Consider the following 15,349-nt stretch of genomic DNA (forward strand, 5'->3'; position numbering starts at 1 on the left):
TGATTTTAATGGAGTAAAAGTCACTCAGAGGATGTGAAATGCTCTACTTGCATTGACTTGAGTGCTCATAGCAGCGACTTTTTCCAGGGGTGACAGAATGGGTCCCAATTGGAATGAGGGAAGAAATGGGGCTGAGAGTTGTATCCTTGATTGGTGCAGTGGCTAGAGTCTGGTTGCACATTTTCTGGAAACTTAAATTTGCTCCCCAAGGACCTGGTTTGCATCCACACCTGTCAGGAACTATCATAATGACACGTGAAACAGCTATGCTGTTTACAGAAGAAGCTAGAACTTTGTGTTAGTAAATAAAAGCCCTCCAGAGTAGGTGTCCACTTACTGATTCCTGTCTGTGGTGATTGTATTTCTTTTCTCTCCACAGTATGTACTTAACAACCTCCCAAAGCCGCACTTGCCCTTACATTTCATTCTTAATTACTTGAGAGATAAACTAATAATGCAGGGAGGAAATGCTCATCGTTATTAATTAAAATTCCCAGGAAATGGGACAAAATGAAGAGAAAAGTGCTTTTTAAAAATAGCAAGTGTAGCTTGCCACATTGAATAAAGAATCTTATACCTGCATATACTTATAGCTGGTGCTTTGGGGGCTCCAAGCCACACCACTTCTCTCCACCGTGAATTTAGCTCACACTGCCGTGGACAGTTGTGGTGCACAAGGCCTGCTTACCTTCTTTCTTTTTTGCCTCAGAACTTCCTCCTGAAGCCTCTGGAGTTTACTCAGTCCTTGAAGAAGCTTCTCCTTGGATCCAGAGGAGTTAACACTCCATCAGTTATGGCTCAGAAGATTTGATGATTAAATGCCCTTCAGACTACTCCTGTACCTTCAGAGGAGCAATTTGACGGGCATTTTAATAAGGTCCCCCCCCCAAATGTTTTATTTATTTTTGAGAGAGAGAGAGAGAGACAGACAGACAGACAGACAGGCAGTGTGAGCAGGCGAGGGTCTGAGAAAGAGGGAGACACAGAATCCGAAGACAGGCTCCAGGCTCTGAGCTAGCTGTCAGCACAGAGCCCACGAACCGTGAGATCATGACCTGAGCTGAAGCCAGACACTCAACCAACTGAGCCATCCAGGTGCCCCTTGACAGGCATTTTAGCCCTGTTGCTCAGAATTCCTCAGTGGGATTGAGCCCCAGTTACTTGAAATGATGAATCTGGAGTGTATTCTCCATTGGCATTTCTTTCTTCCTTGACCCAGTGTCCTGTCTTCCTCCTTCCTGCTTCCTGAGAGCAGTTCCTAAAATCCTTTATCTTTGGTTCTGCTTTGGGGGAAGCCAGATTAAGATGTCTGCCATTACAGAATAATGAAGAAATTATTAGGAGCATCTCCTGCAACATCTGTTTAAACCCCTGGTGATAAAGATAATATTTCCTGAGTTTTTAGAATCTGGAAACCAGAAAAATGAAAAGATGAAGAAAAGGATTTTGTGTTGTTGTTGTTGTTTTTATGGTCAAAGAAGATTTTGGTCAAATAAGACTTTTATGGTCAAAATAAGATTTTCAGAAGCTTTGCATTCAGATGGTTGTGACTGGGTAGAAAGTTAGAAGCACATTCTTCACATCCTCTTTTTAATTACTGCCATATCATTTGGCACATTAACAGTTCGGTACATAATGGCTACTTCTAATTCAGAACCACATACGTAGAATTATAATAGGAGATAAGGAAAAGTCATCTGGTCAACCCCTCTGCCTTCAGACAGGCCAAGAGTTAAGCTCACTTGTCTTGTTAGGGGCTAATATGAACACATACTTCACAATGGGTTTAACAGCCATGAAGACCAACTTCTGGGAAGCCTGGTTTCCTTGGCCATGCTCCAGCCAGTCTGGAATTCTGGCTTTATTTGTTATTGGTTATAATAAGAGCTAACTTGGGTCTCCAAAATGGAAATCCTGTGCTCACATTCCTAAAGCTTAATCTGGAGCTGAACTCTGAGTTCAGAGGTGATGAGTAGCTCAACTCCATTGTGTAGAGCAGGACTCAAATGTTCTTTCTGAAGAGATTTAGTAAATGCTATTTGGATGGGAGCATGTTACAGATAATCTGGATTTCATCATAAGCAGGCTTCTGTCAGATATTTTCTGGTATAACCAACTGTCTAAAGATAAATAGGACTTAGACATGCAGTTTTTGAAAGAACCTTAGTATAATTCCATATGTAATTCATTGCAAATGTATTCCCAATGGATTATGTCATTTTGTATAGCTACACAGTTCACCAACTCCCAATTGCAAAACAGCATTCCAAAATGACTATTTAAACAACTATGGACAAGATTGTAAATGGACTTACTTGTCATTTTATCAAACTAAGTTTGGAAAATTCTCACATTTTTTGTTATGTCTCTGCACACGGTAATCTCTTTCCGATGCAGTTAAATGACTAGTTCCCTGTTCTCTTGCTCGGTTGAAATTATGCCGTCATCAGGACGAATGTCATGACACTGGTGTGTTACATATAATCAGAGAGTAAAAGGGATTAAAATAGGTTTCACTGAAACTCCGCAACCAATATGAGGTTAATCTGAGAATTTGTAGAACCCTTTCATGTATTAAAAACAATTGGGGAGCACGTTTTGTGTAATAAGCACTGCAGTGGTTTTTAAGGAATCAACAATGCAGCAAGGTCCAGTTCCTGTTCCTCCTGGAGTCCCTGCTCTCACCTCAGTGGGGACAGCACAGTGTGGTTACGTGCTGTGATGTGGGGGCCCCGGATCCCAGGACATCTTGCTGCAGGGATCTTATCATCTCTGACCAGAGGGGTTTGTGCTTTTGGCAAGCCTTCCAAGTGAGGAGATGCCTAGGCTGACTTTTGAATGATTAATAGGGAAAGTAAGGTAAAGAGAATGAGGTAGCAAACCACTTTTTTTTGTGAGGAAACCAGTTCAGTATTTTCAGAAACACAGGAGAGCAAGTCCAAGTCCTTCAGGAACCACAGGACGGTATGACTGGAGTGTGGGATGTGAGGGTGTCATGCAGCAGATGAGGCCGGTCCCCTCAGCATGGTCTGTAGTTTATCCATAAAGAAAAGGAGATCCTAAGATAAGTTTTGCAGAGTATTTTGGTATGAAAGTGGAAAAATGTGGGACTTGAGAGGTGGGCACAGCTGGAGACAGGAAGGCCAGGAAGGAGACTATCACAATAATGCAGGAAAAAATTAGGAGAGCCTAAGCTCCTGGATTGAGAGAAGAGGAGCAGTTCAAAAGTGGTTGGGAATAATAACAGAATGTGGGGTTCAGTGGAGGGAGGGAAGGGAAGAGTCAAGGATTATCTTTAAGTCTCCAGGTCAGACAACTGGTTGGAAGTACCATTGTGTTTTAGGGTACAAGGACTTGGTCTCCAGGCTTGAATTTTAACTGAACATACTTATGTCTGAATGACCAGAGATGGGAGGTGGTCGAAACTAAGGGAGAGCTGGAGGTAGAATTCTGGGAAATTGGAGAGGTGGGTAGAGAGTTTCCAACAAAAGGGAGGGCTAAAGAGTCAGAGGTCATGAAAGATGAAATTCTATTAGATATCGTGACCAAAAGGTCATTGGCGACCTTGGTGAGAACAGTTTGAGTCAGAAATAGGTGGATTGCGAAGACTAAATAGTATAGAATAAATGAAGATAAAGAGTGTAGATACACTCTCTGAATGTTGACTATGAAGGAAAAATGGAAATAGGTTATAGTGGGGAGACGCAGGGGGAGGGAAAGGTGGTTGTTCTTGAAAGTGAATGGTACTTAACGACGCTTACCTGTTAAGGGTAACAACCAGGAGAGAGGAGTGGGTTGAAGTTGAGGTCAAGAGAGTATGGAACCAGGTTCATAATGAGGCATGAGAAATTGGGGCTCTGAGAACATATGAAGAGATCAATCTTAGAAGGAATGGCCTGGAGAGAGGTCCAGTTTGTGGGATGGAACAGGAAACTCAGGGAATGTTGAAGTGTTTTCCTTCTGGGGAGTTGGGGCATGAAATAATCTGTTCATGGTAAAAGAAGAGGGATAAGGTAGGAGTTTCAGACTAATGAAAGTTTGTGTGGACTGAGGAGAAACTGATAGATACAGGAAGAGTGTTGGGCAGTTGTTGGTCTGTCTCTGTGCCCCACCATTCATATTTTGAAGCTCTAATTCTCAATGTGATCATATCTGGAGGTGGGGCCCTGGGAAGTAATTGGGTTTAGACAAGGTAGAGAGCAGAGCCTCTATGATGAGGTAAGTGACCCCATAAGGAGAGGAAGAAACACCAGAGCTTGTTCCCTCAGCCATGTGAGAATATGGCAAGAAGGTGGCCATATGCCAACAAGGAAGAGGACTCTCACCAGACACCAAATCTGCTGGCACCCTGATCTTGGACTTCCCACCCTCTAGAACTATGAGAAATAAATGTTTGTTGTTTAAGCCATGCAGTATATCGTTATTTTGTTGCAGCAGTCTGGATTGACTAAAACAATAGTATGGAGAGACCAGTGGAGGTCATGTGGCTGCATTTGCGTAATTTTGATTAAAAAAAAAAATAAGACTGTTGGCCCACTCTGGTGTAGAGTGGAGGGAATTTTTAGATTGAGCACCAGCCTGTGAGTGAAGTGAGCACCAGCATGTGAGTGAAGGAAAGCTGATGCATTAGGTGAGTTGTTTAGGGTCTAGAACGCTCAGCAGGGCCACAGAGCAAGTGAATGTGAGTAACTGGAAGATTGTAGAGGAGTAAATAAAAGAGACGGTGTCCTTGGGTAGGAAACTTGGTTTGCCCATCCATTTTCTGTTGTTGTCCACTTTGACTTCTTTTTAGAAAAAAATAGTAACAATTTCTAGCCAATCACAACAATTTCCTAATAAGATTTTAGTTTACTTTGATTTCTAGATTATTTAAGCAGTATAGCCTCATCACAAACTTAGAGTCTTTTTAAAAATTGTATTTGATTTGGTAATAAATTATTTGATATTAAGGGAATATAAAAATTATTTCATGGGATAAGATTATCAAAAGGAGGGGTACAGTCTCTAATGAATATATGTAAAGACATTTTTCAGGCAAAGTTATGCAGGTGTATAAATCCTCAAGAATGAACACCAGAAAATGATACATAATGATTGAGATAGTGTCATTGGAAATGGAAATATACAAAAGGGAAGACATTTAAATTGGTGGATTTCATGGAAACTGTGATTCACTTTCCTGTGCATAGATTCCAAGTTATCTGAGTTAACAGCATTTGTAATGGCACTAAATTTAGAAAAATTAAAAAAAAAATGAAGAGGAGGGAAAGTGCTAGTGTGGTGATTTGCAGTGACACAAAGCTAAATGCCTACGTGTGAACGTGTGACCTTGTGATTACACTTTTGAATACGTGTCCTGGTTTGCTAATTCCAGTCACCAAGTTTGGTGCACTCGCTAATGCTTTTTTCCCCCTCTCTCTTTTATTTCGTTCAAAACATCAACAAAGTCCCTTTATTTTGAATGCATCATCACAGCTCATTATACTCAGTGGCCTCTATACTCAGTGGCCTCCAAGCTTTTCTGTCCTGAAGCTTTTTTGAGGATGATGTCCATGGCAGATACAATCCAAAGGCAGACAAAAGAGCCCCTGGAGAGAGATGAACAGAATGAAAAGGAGTGTTCACTTTGCTTCTCTGAGCTCAACCAAGCCAAGAGATTGAAGCACCCCCCTGAGCTGCAGTAGTAAACCATAAAGAATAGTCACCGCCATATAAAGATTTCATTTTTGAAGTTCAAATAGCCTATCCATCAATGTCAGGTAATTTGTACCAAGAGCCCAAGGTGATTGGCATGGTAATGCTTATACTTTGGGAAATTTATTGGGGATATTTGGGGAATTTATTGAATCCAAAATAATTCATTGGGATTTGTATTTTACTTAATTTTGAAAATCTGCACCTTACTTTTTTTTGCTGGAAAATTGGAGTGAGTTTTCCACTTAACAGATTTGTTAAGGATATGAGTTTAGTCATTACATTCTGACCCAAGAGTGTAAGTACTGGGTCTTAGCACTTTAGTTTGGTGCTATCCTCCCATCTGTTTCTTCCAGAATGGTCTCTGTGGTGGTACAGGATGGCCAGTTTTTGCACCTGCAAAGAAAAGAAGCAGTCTATGAAACAACATTGGCAGAACCTGTGCTGATGATTTATTACTATTCAATTTGGGATCCCTGGGAGGGGATTATGCTAAAGGTGGCCCTCAGGTCCAGGCAGTGCTAGGAGAGTCTGATTGGGCCCAGGCTGTGCTTATGCTAGCATATTCCAGCCAAATGGAATTTACTAGAGTTAATATGGAGAGGACGCTTCTCTTTCTGACGTCAGATCTTCTTTTTTCCCCTCATATTTGGCCCCATGCTAGTGTCAGCTGACCTGGCTCTGAGAGTGACATGAGGGCACTTTCTAAGCCCAGGTTATGTCAGGTTATAACTATGTTAAGCCATATGACACCAGTATGAATAGTCATAGGCTCTTCTGCTGTGATACTTGTTAGTGTTTAAGGGAAGTGGTTGTTTAGAGATGGGAGTGGGGTTGGTGTGGGTCTAAGGGTTAGCTAAGATTTCATATTTTGTTAAACATCCCCATAAACCAGTAGATAATATGAACACTTATCCGTGGTCCACAGAATACAGGCAGAAGCTCTCCTTGTGTTGGAAGAAGTACCATCTTGGAAAAACACACCAGATGTTTATCTACTGTGGAAATACTTCTGCCAAATGCCGAGTGCCGGTCTATCAGTATTTAGATGACTTTCTTTTCATGGGAAACAAGATCATCCTTAGAAATGAGAGTTAGATAGATACATTGGCACTGTTAGGTGACCCAGTAAAAGTAGATCTCACAGAGTAAGCAAGTTGCTTTATGGATATATAATTAGCACTATAGAATAAAATGATAGTGTAAAGCATACACGCTTCATCACAAGCCTGAAGAATTGCATGTAGTTTCTTATTTACTTGACAGGTGTGATATTTAACTGTTGCAGTCATAGCTCGGTGGTCTTCTGATTCAGTTGCCTGCTAAAATGGCAGGTGGAGTTTTAGAAACTAGATTATAGAACCTCTACTGAGCATGAGTCTCTGGAGTGTAAATGGATTTCTAAAAAGCTCCACAGGTAATTTTGATCTTCTGGCATTGTTGAGAGCCATTGTCTTTGATGCCATTTTCATTGGACTTTCCCAGAAGAAATTAGAGACAAGAACATCACAGTCTCTGTTATTTAGATGTGGAAATTGATCACTCAGAGAACGTGGATTTGCTGTCCTTATGAAAATATGCAGCGTTGCAAAAATATGTTTATTAGCAGATATATGTGTTCATTTAACTGCAGATTAAAGCAGCAGTGAGATGCCACTTTTTGCACATCAAATAAACAGATTTAAAAAATTAGACACTTAAGTCCCCCCTCCCCCCCCCCGATGGCTAGTGTGATAGGGCTAAGAATCAGCATTTCACATTGAACTAATAGGTATGTGAATTGGTAGAAATCTTTCTGCACAGTATTTGGCATTGTGATGAGGAGATTTAAAATGTTCAAACACTCTGACCCAAGAATATCTGGGACTTAGCCCAAGAAAATAATCTGAATTACAGACAAATATAATTCTAACATTATTTATAAGAGCAAAACAATGGGAGCTGCATATCATCTTCATATGATGCAACATTATGTAATTGTAATAAATTCTGAGGAGCTTTTAGTAATGTGGGAGAAAATACTTGGGTTGTTATTGTTAAGAGAATACAAAAGTTTACATGGAACATATTTTAAATGTGAAAAAAATGCATACCGAGAAAGAAACCAAAGTAGTAACCATAATCATATTTCAGCAGTAAGACTACATATTTTTATTCTTGTCTTTGTAGTTTCCTGAATTTTGCAAGTTTTGTACAGTATCTTTTTTAAGTTTTTTTTAGAGGTGGGGGGAGCAGAGAGAGAAAGAGAGAGAGAATCCCAAGCAGGCGCCACACTCAGTGCGGAGCCCAACATGGGACTTGATCTCATGACTGTGAGATCATGACCTGAGCCAAAATCAAGAGTCAAATGCTTAACCAATTGAGCCATCCAGGGTGCCCCTCCAATGTCACTTTTTAAAAGAACATATTTACTCAGAAAATAAATCTCCTCCTTGGAAATATTTGAAAAACAAAAATTTTCTGGAAGAATTGGCAGTGGAAGATCTCATTATAGTGGAGAGTTGACCTGTGAAGGTAGGATTTGTGAAAAATTTTCAGTCGACTAGAAAAATGCTTAAATGGGTTTCAGGCATAAGAAACAGCAGGAAGCTGGATTGTAAGCACACATTTTGGGGAAATTATAGTGAGTGGATGAAATAAGGATCAAGTAAGGATAAGAAAGATATAGTGACAGTAAACAAAAAGGCAAGTATAATGAAAAATATATTTATTCTCCTCGTTTGTGGTTTCAGAGTTGTGTAATGTTAGGCAATTTCCCCATGATTTCCAACCCTTCAGATCATTATAGTTGCTTTATGTTCATCAAGTATAAGGTTCAACATGAATTAAATACAGCCAGCAAGAGCCGAATGTGGAAGGAAATGCATGACCTCTATGTGCCACGAAGTTAGCTGGGTCATCCTTCCTTCTTCTGGACCTTTAAAAAAAATTTTTTTTCCTAATGTTTTATTTATTTTTAAAAAAATTTTTTTAATGTTTTATTTATTTTTGAGACAGAGACAGAGCATGAGCGGGCAGGGGCAGAGAGAGAGGGAGACATAGAATCTGAAGCAGGCTCCAGGCTCTGAGCTAGCTGTCAGCACAGAGCCCGACGTGGGGCTCGAACCCACAAACGTGAGATCTGACCTGAGCCGAAGTCGGACACTCAACCGACTGAGCCACCCAGGCACCCCTGTTTTATTTATTTTTGGGAGAGAGAGAGTATGAGCAAGGGAGTGTCAGAGAGAGAGGGAGATACAGAATCAGAAGCAGGCTCCAGGCTCTGAGCTAGCTGTCAGCACAGAGCCTGACGTGGGACTCGAACCCACGAACTGTGAGATCATGACCTGAGCTGAAACCGGATGCTTAACCGACTGAACACCCCAGATGCCCCTCTTCTTCTGGACCTTTATTCATCTCCCCCAACTTATAGTAGTTGATTTGCTCGATGGAAGATAAAATAATGATTTCCAAAATTGTGCTTGGTTAATGTCTTACTCTTGTAGTAAATTATGTTTTTGTTTTTGTTTTTTTTTTCAAGTAAGCCTATATTAGTTGCGGCCCACAGGCCACCTGCCTGACACTGTCTTTCAGTTCAAGACTTTGGTGGAAAGCTTTGAAGGTACCTTGTAGGAAAAAGCTGATAATTTCTGATGAAGTTAGGTAAATCTGAACATTTACTAATAATACTCCTTTTCCGAATGCCTGCTGATAGTACTCTGATAGCAATGTATTTATGAATTTCCCCCGTTTCCGGAATAGACAGTTACTGTCTTCATTGTGTGTTATCATATCCCAGTTATGTTAACACAGTCCTTCCATGTTTATGTGATCCATAGGTTTGAATGGGACAGTGAGAGGAGCCCAAGAAACCGAGGGAACATCATGATATGACGTTATTTCCAGACTGACTAGTGTTTTATGTTTATTTAGAGCTAATTGGGTGTTGAAGAGTAACTTAGAGGAACTATTAGAAATAATTTGTTTTAAACTATAGTTTTTGAAAAATTATTATTGCCTTTCCCAGTTTAGAAGAACATAGATTTCTAAAGCACACAAAGCAAGAAGGTCAAGTAGTATTTATAGCTTACCCTCCCATACATGCTTCAGAAATGCAGTGAATTTCATGTGCTGTAAGGTACGTGGCACTTAAGTATTTATTTGGATATTGCTATTTTTAAAAGTTTATATATTTTTTTAGTCATCTCTACAATCAACATGGGGCTCAAATTCAGGACTCTGAGATGAAGAGTCCCATGTTCTTTTGACTGAGCCAGCCAGGTGCCCCCAGATAGTGCTATTTTTAAAGTTTATTTATTTATTTTGAGAGAGAGAGAGAGAGAAAGTGAGCAGGGGAGGGGCAGAGAAAGAGGGAGAGAGAGAATCCCAAGCAGGCTCCTCGCTGTTAGCACAGAGCACTATGTGGGGCTGGAACCCACCAACCACGAGACCATGCCCTGAGCCAAAGTTAAGAGTCAGACAGGGGGGCCTGGATGCCTCAGTCAATTGAGCACCTGACTTCCACTCAGGTCATGATCTTACAGTTTGTGGGTTCAAGCCCCATGTAGGGCTCTGTGCTGACAGCTAGCTCAGAGCCTGGAGCCTGCTTCAAATTCTGTGTCTCCCTCTCTCTCTGTCCTCCCCTGCTCACTTTGTCTGTGTCTGTGTCTCTCAAAAATAAATAAACATTAAAAAAAATTCCAAAAAAAAAGTTTTAAAAAAGAGTTAGACACCTAACCGACTGAGTCACCTAGGTGCCCCTGGATGTTGCTATTTTTAATTTTTCATCTATATTTATTAAATATTTGAGAGCCCACTTTCTGATATTAGGAAAAATGCACTTCCAAACAACTTTGCAAAGCCCAGTAGTGTGTGCGTGTGCATGTGTGTGTTTTCAAAGTCTTTATGCTTGTTTAATTTGTTTATGCTTTTGAATTTGAGATTTGCCTACAGATATAAGGGATTATTAAGCATGTTTTTCATTCTCCTCTGTTTCTATCAGTACAAATGTACATTATTTTTGTTATTTGTCCCCAAATGTATACTATGGTCTATGGAGATGATTGTTATTTTTTCAATATTTGATGCAAGAATCACTTCTGAGAATTGGAATTTAGATCAAGTAACTCAGTTTCTTTCTGTTTGTGCCTCTTGGGAAAAGGCTTTGGACTTAGTGCTCCAACTAATTTTCCATCCACTACTGCAAAGGAAATGACCAAACAGACTGGGAACTAAGAGAAATTATATTGAAAATTCAGATATTCATGAGGAAACCCTTATAACTTTGTTAAAAGGTGGTGAATGATTTTCTCTTTGTAGTGGTCTACTTTAATTAAAAAACTCAATAGAGTTGAAAAATAAAAAAAAAATCATTTGGGCTTTGAAAAAACATTATGCAATTGGCAAGTTATGTGTTTTTAGTTTACCAACATTTCCTTAATGCCCCTAATCCTTGGTTTCAGAAAATAAACAGGTTTATAGTGGCTAAACGTTTACATAACAATGGTCTGGTTTTAATGGGAGTGGAGTTGGGGGTGGGGGGGGTGGGGATTTGCTGTAACTGACCACTATTTTAGTTTTGTCAGCATTTTGTGAAAGAAGAGTTAGCAGAAAGGACACAACCTGGTGAGGTGCCTTTGAGATCATGAGACCATGGTCCCCTCAGGCTACGTTGTATTGTGGAAATCATCTGTATCATACTTGCTTACTTGGCTTTTCCCAGCAGAGTCACTGAACTTCTATTTTCCAGTTATTTTGATAGGCACTGGGTCAGACGATCTAACCCCTATTAACAAGATGAAAAAGACATAGTTCCTGCCCTTTAAGGATACATAGTCTGACACTTTTTCCCAAAGGGAAATAGGCATTTCTTCAAAAATATGTTCTGAGGCAACACAGCTTTAGGAAACACCTCAGGACCCTAACACTACCATTCATCCATCATGCACCAACATCCCCTTTGCTCATAGATTCTACCCAAGAAAACCCTCTGCAGTTGACCCAAGTCTGGCTCACACCTGAGTTCCTTACACCCCTTTCCATTTTTGTGGCTTGTTTTCTCAATCCACAGCAGCCTTTAAATTGACCTCACAGATTCCTGGCTCATTTCCTTCTCTTTGATTCCTTAAGAATCAAACATCTACAGTGTAGTCTGCATGGGTTATGATGAAGGCAGTGTCATTAGAGCTTGAAATATGGATTTTCTTTTCATGTGTGTTATTCAGTTCCTGCAACTAGTGTTTATGGACGATCTTCTCTGGAATGAAGTATTTGGGGACAAAACTTAGTAAGACATGGTTCTTGTTCTTTAGTTGTTCATCTTGTAGTGGAAGGAGCAGGTTTGTTGGACAAAGTGCATTGTCACGTGGTAGGCCTATTAGTAGAAGTAGTGAAGGGCAGAGTACTAAAGGAATATTGAGGAAGCAGTATTTAATGTCTTGAGGGAATTGGGGAAGGTCTTCATGACATTTAGATTGGACTTGAAAGTGTTATGCCCAAGTCGCAACATCCTCAACGACCAGAGACCACCAGGGAGACCGAGGCATGCATACAAAGGCAAAGGGCTTTATTACGGGCTTGGACTCAGGCTCACAGACTTCACCAGTGCAGTGGATCCATGCTGAGAGCCCTGAACAAGGGCTGAGCAGGGGTTTTATGGGGTTTGGGGAGGGGGAGTTACAAGAAATTGTGACACAGGTACAGTGATCCAATCATTATTATACAATATTATTGACAGCAGGTTTAACCATTCACCTTGTCTAGAGTATTCGCTACTTTTGGTGGGACCCAATTACAACATTTAGAGTACCTTTAAAATCAACCAATTACAGGGTGAGCCTAGGGTCTTGTGCGGCGACTATCAGGTTAACTTTAACATTAGGTAACAGGGTCCTATCTAAAGTTTCCATCTGCAGGCCTCACCCTTAGGAATGTGGAGAGTGGTAGCTGGCCTTCCCTGATTGGGCGTTGTAAAGGTGGTCTCTCTCACTCTAGGCAATGTGTTAACTGCATGTTAGTTTCGGGGAACTGAAACCTAGGCCTTCTAGATCAGAGGGGGATCTTAAAGCCTGTCATGGGGTCTGTTTGGTTTAGACTTGTGTTCTTACAAAAGAAGGAATGAATTCACCAAATACAAAAAGTTGAGGGTGGAGTGTGGCATAGTGGAGACTATCCAGACAGAGTGAACATTGTGAGCAAGGCTATGAAGATATGAAAGATCATAGAATCTTTTCTCCATCGCCACCCCCCCATACCACCCACACTCAAATTATCAGCACATTTTAAATTGTTTTTTTTTTAAATAAAGATGTCTTTAAAACAACACCAGTATGTCATACCTAGATTATTTAATTTGTAAGAACCTAATCTGAATAGGACTGCTCTCCCACTGAGGGCATGGAGACAATTTGATGTGGACTCTCTAGGGATGCTCATGTTCAGGGTTTCCTTATCTTCAAAAAAGATCCACATTTCATTTTGTAACCTCTTATGTGTGTGTGTGTGTGTGTGTGTGTGTGTGTGTGTGTGTGTGTGAGTCACTACAGTGTTTTGGTAGCCAAAGTGTAGAAGTACCCAAGGAGTTCAGGGCCATTCATGAATTATTCATGTATTTATTGAAAACCATCTATGCACAAGGCTCTGTGATAGACAGTGAAGATATAATGGTGAGTAAGGAGCTACATGATTTCTCTTTTCATAGAACTCACATTCTGGAGAAAGGTATTAATTCATCAGTCTCTCTAATGCGAATTCATGGATGGCGAGGTGGGAGAAGGGGAAGGGTTCCAGGCAAAGGACTCAGAATAGACAAAGCAGAGTGGTGGTGGGGGTGTGTGTGATGTGCCCAAGAAGCGCGGGCTGCCTGTAGAGAAGAAGGTAAAGGAAACACGGGCGCACAATGAAGGGTGCCAGAAGAGAAACATCAAGGCTATGCTAGACCACGTTAAATATTTGGGTCTTTATCTTAAGAGCAAAGGGAAGCCTTGAAAAATTTCAGATAGGATCTGACACAATCTAATTTTTGTTTGGAGGAGATATTAGGTACCTAGTACACATTTGTGGATGTTTATTTGATGGCCAAATGGATCTGTACATAAACTGTGTTATCAAATCAGAGAGAAAAACTCCCTGTGGGAGGGAAAGACATGAATTTCTACCTAAAAGTAGTAACAGTAGAGAAAATACAACATCACAAATTTCACATTAAAAAAACCTTAAACCAGTGTTTGCCCCTGGTAGCAAATTAGGAAGCATGGGAATGTGGTTTGCCCAAGGCCACATAGTGAGCTGGTGACTGGTTCATTTCTGCCCTGCCACATTGGGGACACTGAGCTCTTCCTCCCCGCTTTCCCGCTTCTCTTTCCTGCTGAAGCTTTGCAGATAAAGGACTCAGATTATTCTCCAGGAGTGTCACTGTCTCCTTGGTTCAGTCTCTGTCTTCAGGATCGCTGCTACTGCTACCGTCCAGTCCTTCTGTCAGCTTCCAGAAGGATGTGGTCCTGCCCTGCTGATGCTCGAGTCCCCAGTTGGGAAGCCATAATTGTTAAATGAGCATGAATAAGATTAGCTGAATGATGTATAGGTGACAGGGAGGAGGCCAGCTGGACTGGTCCTTCCGTTCATTTTGGAGAAGAATGGAAGGTAGAGCTACATAGCATTAATAAAAATTGTGGCTGTACGGAATGTTTTTGCCAAGAGATTGGCATTTTTTTTTAACAGAAATTTTAGGAAGTGAGAGATTTCTAAGTAATATGTCAATCGCAGGAAGGGATCTGTCATTTTCTGTCAAGTTGAATTGGCCATGGGAATTTTCTACCTTCCCTACACTCGCTCTTTTATGAATTATGAAGTATTATTTCTCCAGGAGCCATCAAGAATGGCAGGGAGGAAGGGAGCCAGTCCATATATTCATCCTTACTTTGAGTGTCTCTAGGGTTTTCACCCCCGGCTATTTACCCCTTTCTCTCTCTGTGTCTGTCTCTCTCACACTCCTCTCGCCTCCTTGGTCAGAACCAGTAGTGGCATGTGTTACAGGATTTCCACGGGGGACCTTTTCTTGGCAGTGGTTTGTGACAGGTTGGGGCAGTCGGGGAGTGGCTGGTGGGGGTAATGGAGGTCGGGCTGTTGGGAGGGCCGGTGTGGGAGTGTGGGTATCTCACAGGAGAATGTGGTCTTCCATGTGGTGGCTGAAGGGTCGGGGTGTTTTCACACTGACAAGGCCTGGGCGTGCATGCCAGCTTCAGCATAAGGAGCCGTCAGCCTGGCCGGAGGAAGCAGGTAGGCAACCGGGAGGAGGCTGGCATGAAGTTAAGTAGGGCGGCAGGAGGCAGGATGCTGATTTCAGGTCTGCTGGCCGAGACCAGGGACCCCGGTGGGGCTGGAGAGGGCCAGGCCAGCATCAGGGGCAGGTAGTGGGAATCTCCGCCCAGAGGCAAAAAACCCATCCCATGGCTTTAGGCCGGAATTCAAAGGAGCAGCTCCTACTTGTGGAGAACTGAGTTGTACTAGGCACTGTTCTGAGCACTTTGTTAGATCAAGGCTTTTCATCTGCACGATGATCTTAGGATAATCTTCATTTTATAAATGAGGAAATGGAGGCACAAAAAGGCAAGGTAGCTTGCTGAGTGTTATCCAGCTGGGAAGCGGTACATGTGTTAGGAGTCCCTGCTCTCAACTG

The 15,349-nt window shown here is 41.4% G+C and overlaps 1 protein-coding gene across 2 annotated transcripts in view; it reads left to right on the top strand.

The window, feature by feature from the left end:
- The window catches only part of CACNB4 (calcium voltage-gated channel auxiliary subunit beta 4), a 245,243-nt gene that overhangs the window by 91,531 nt on the left and 138,363 nt on the right, over positions 1 to 15,349 (top strand). The gene's annotated exons all lie outside the window — the stretch shown is intronic.

The sequence above is a fragment of the Suricata suricatta genome, chromosome 3 (genome assembly GCF_006229205.1).
Source record: "Suricata suricatta isolate VVHF042 chromosome 3, meerkat_22Aug2017_6uvM2_HiC, whole genome shotgun sequence".
Classification (NCBI taxonomy): domain Eukaryota; kingdom Metazoa; phylum Chordata; class Mammalia; order Carnivora; family Herpestidae; genus Suricata; species Suricata suricatta.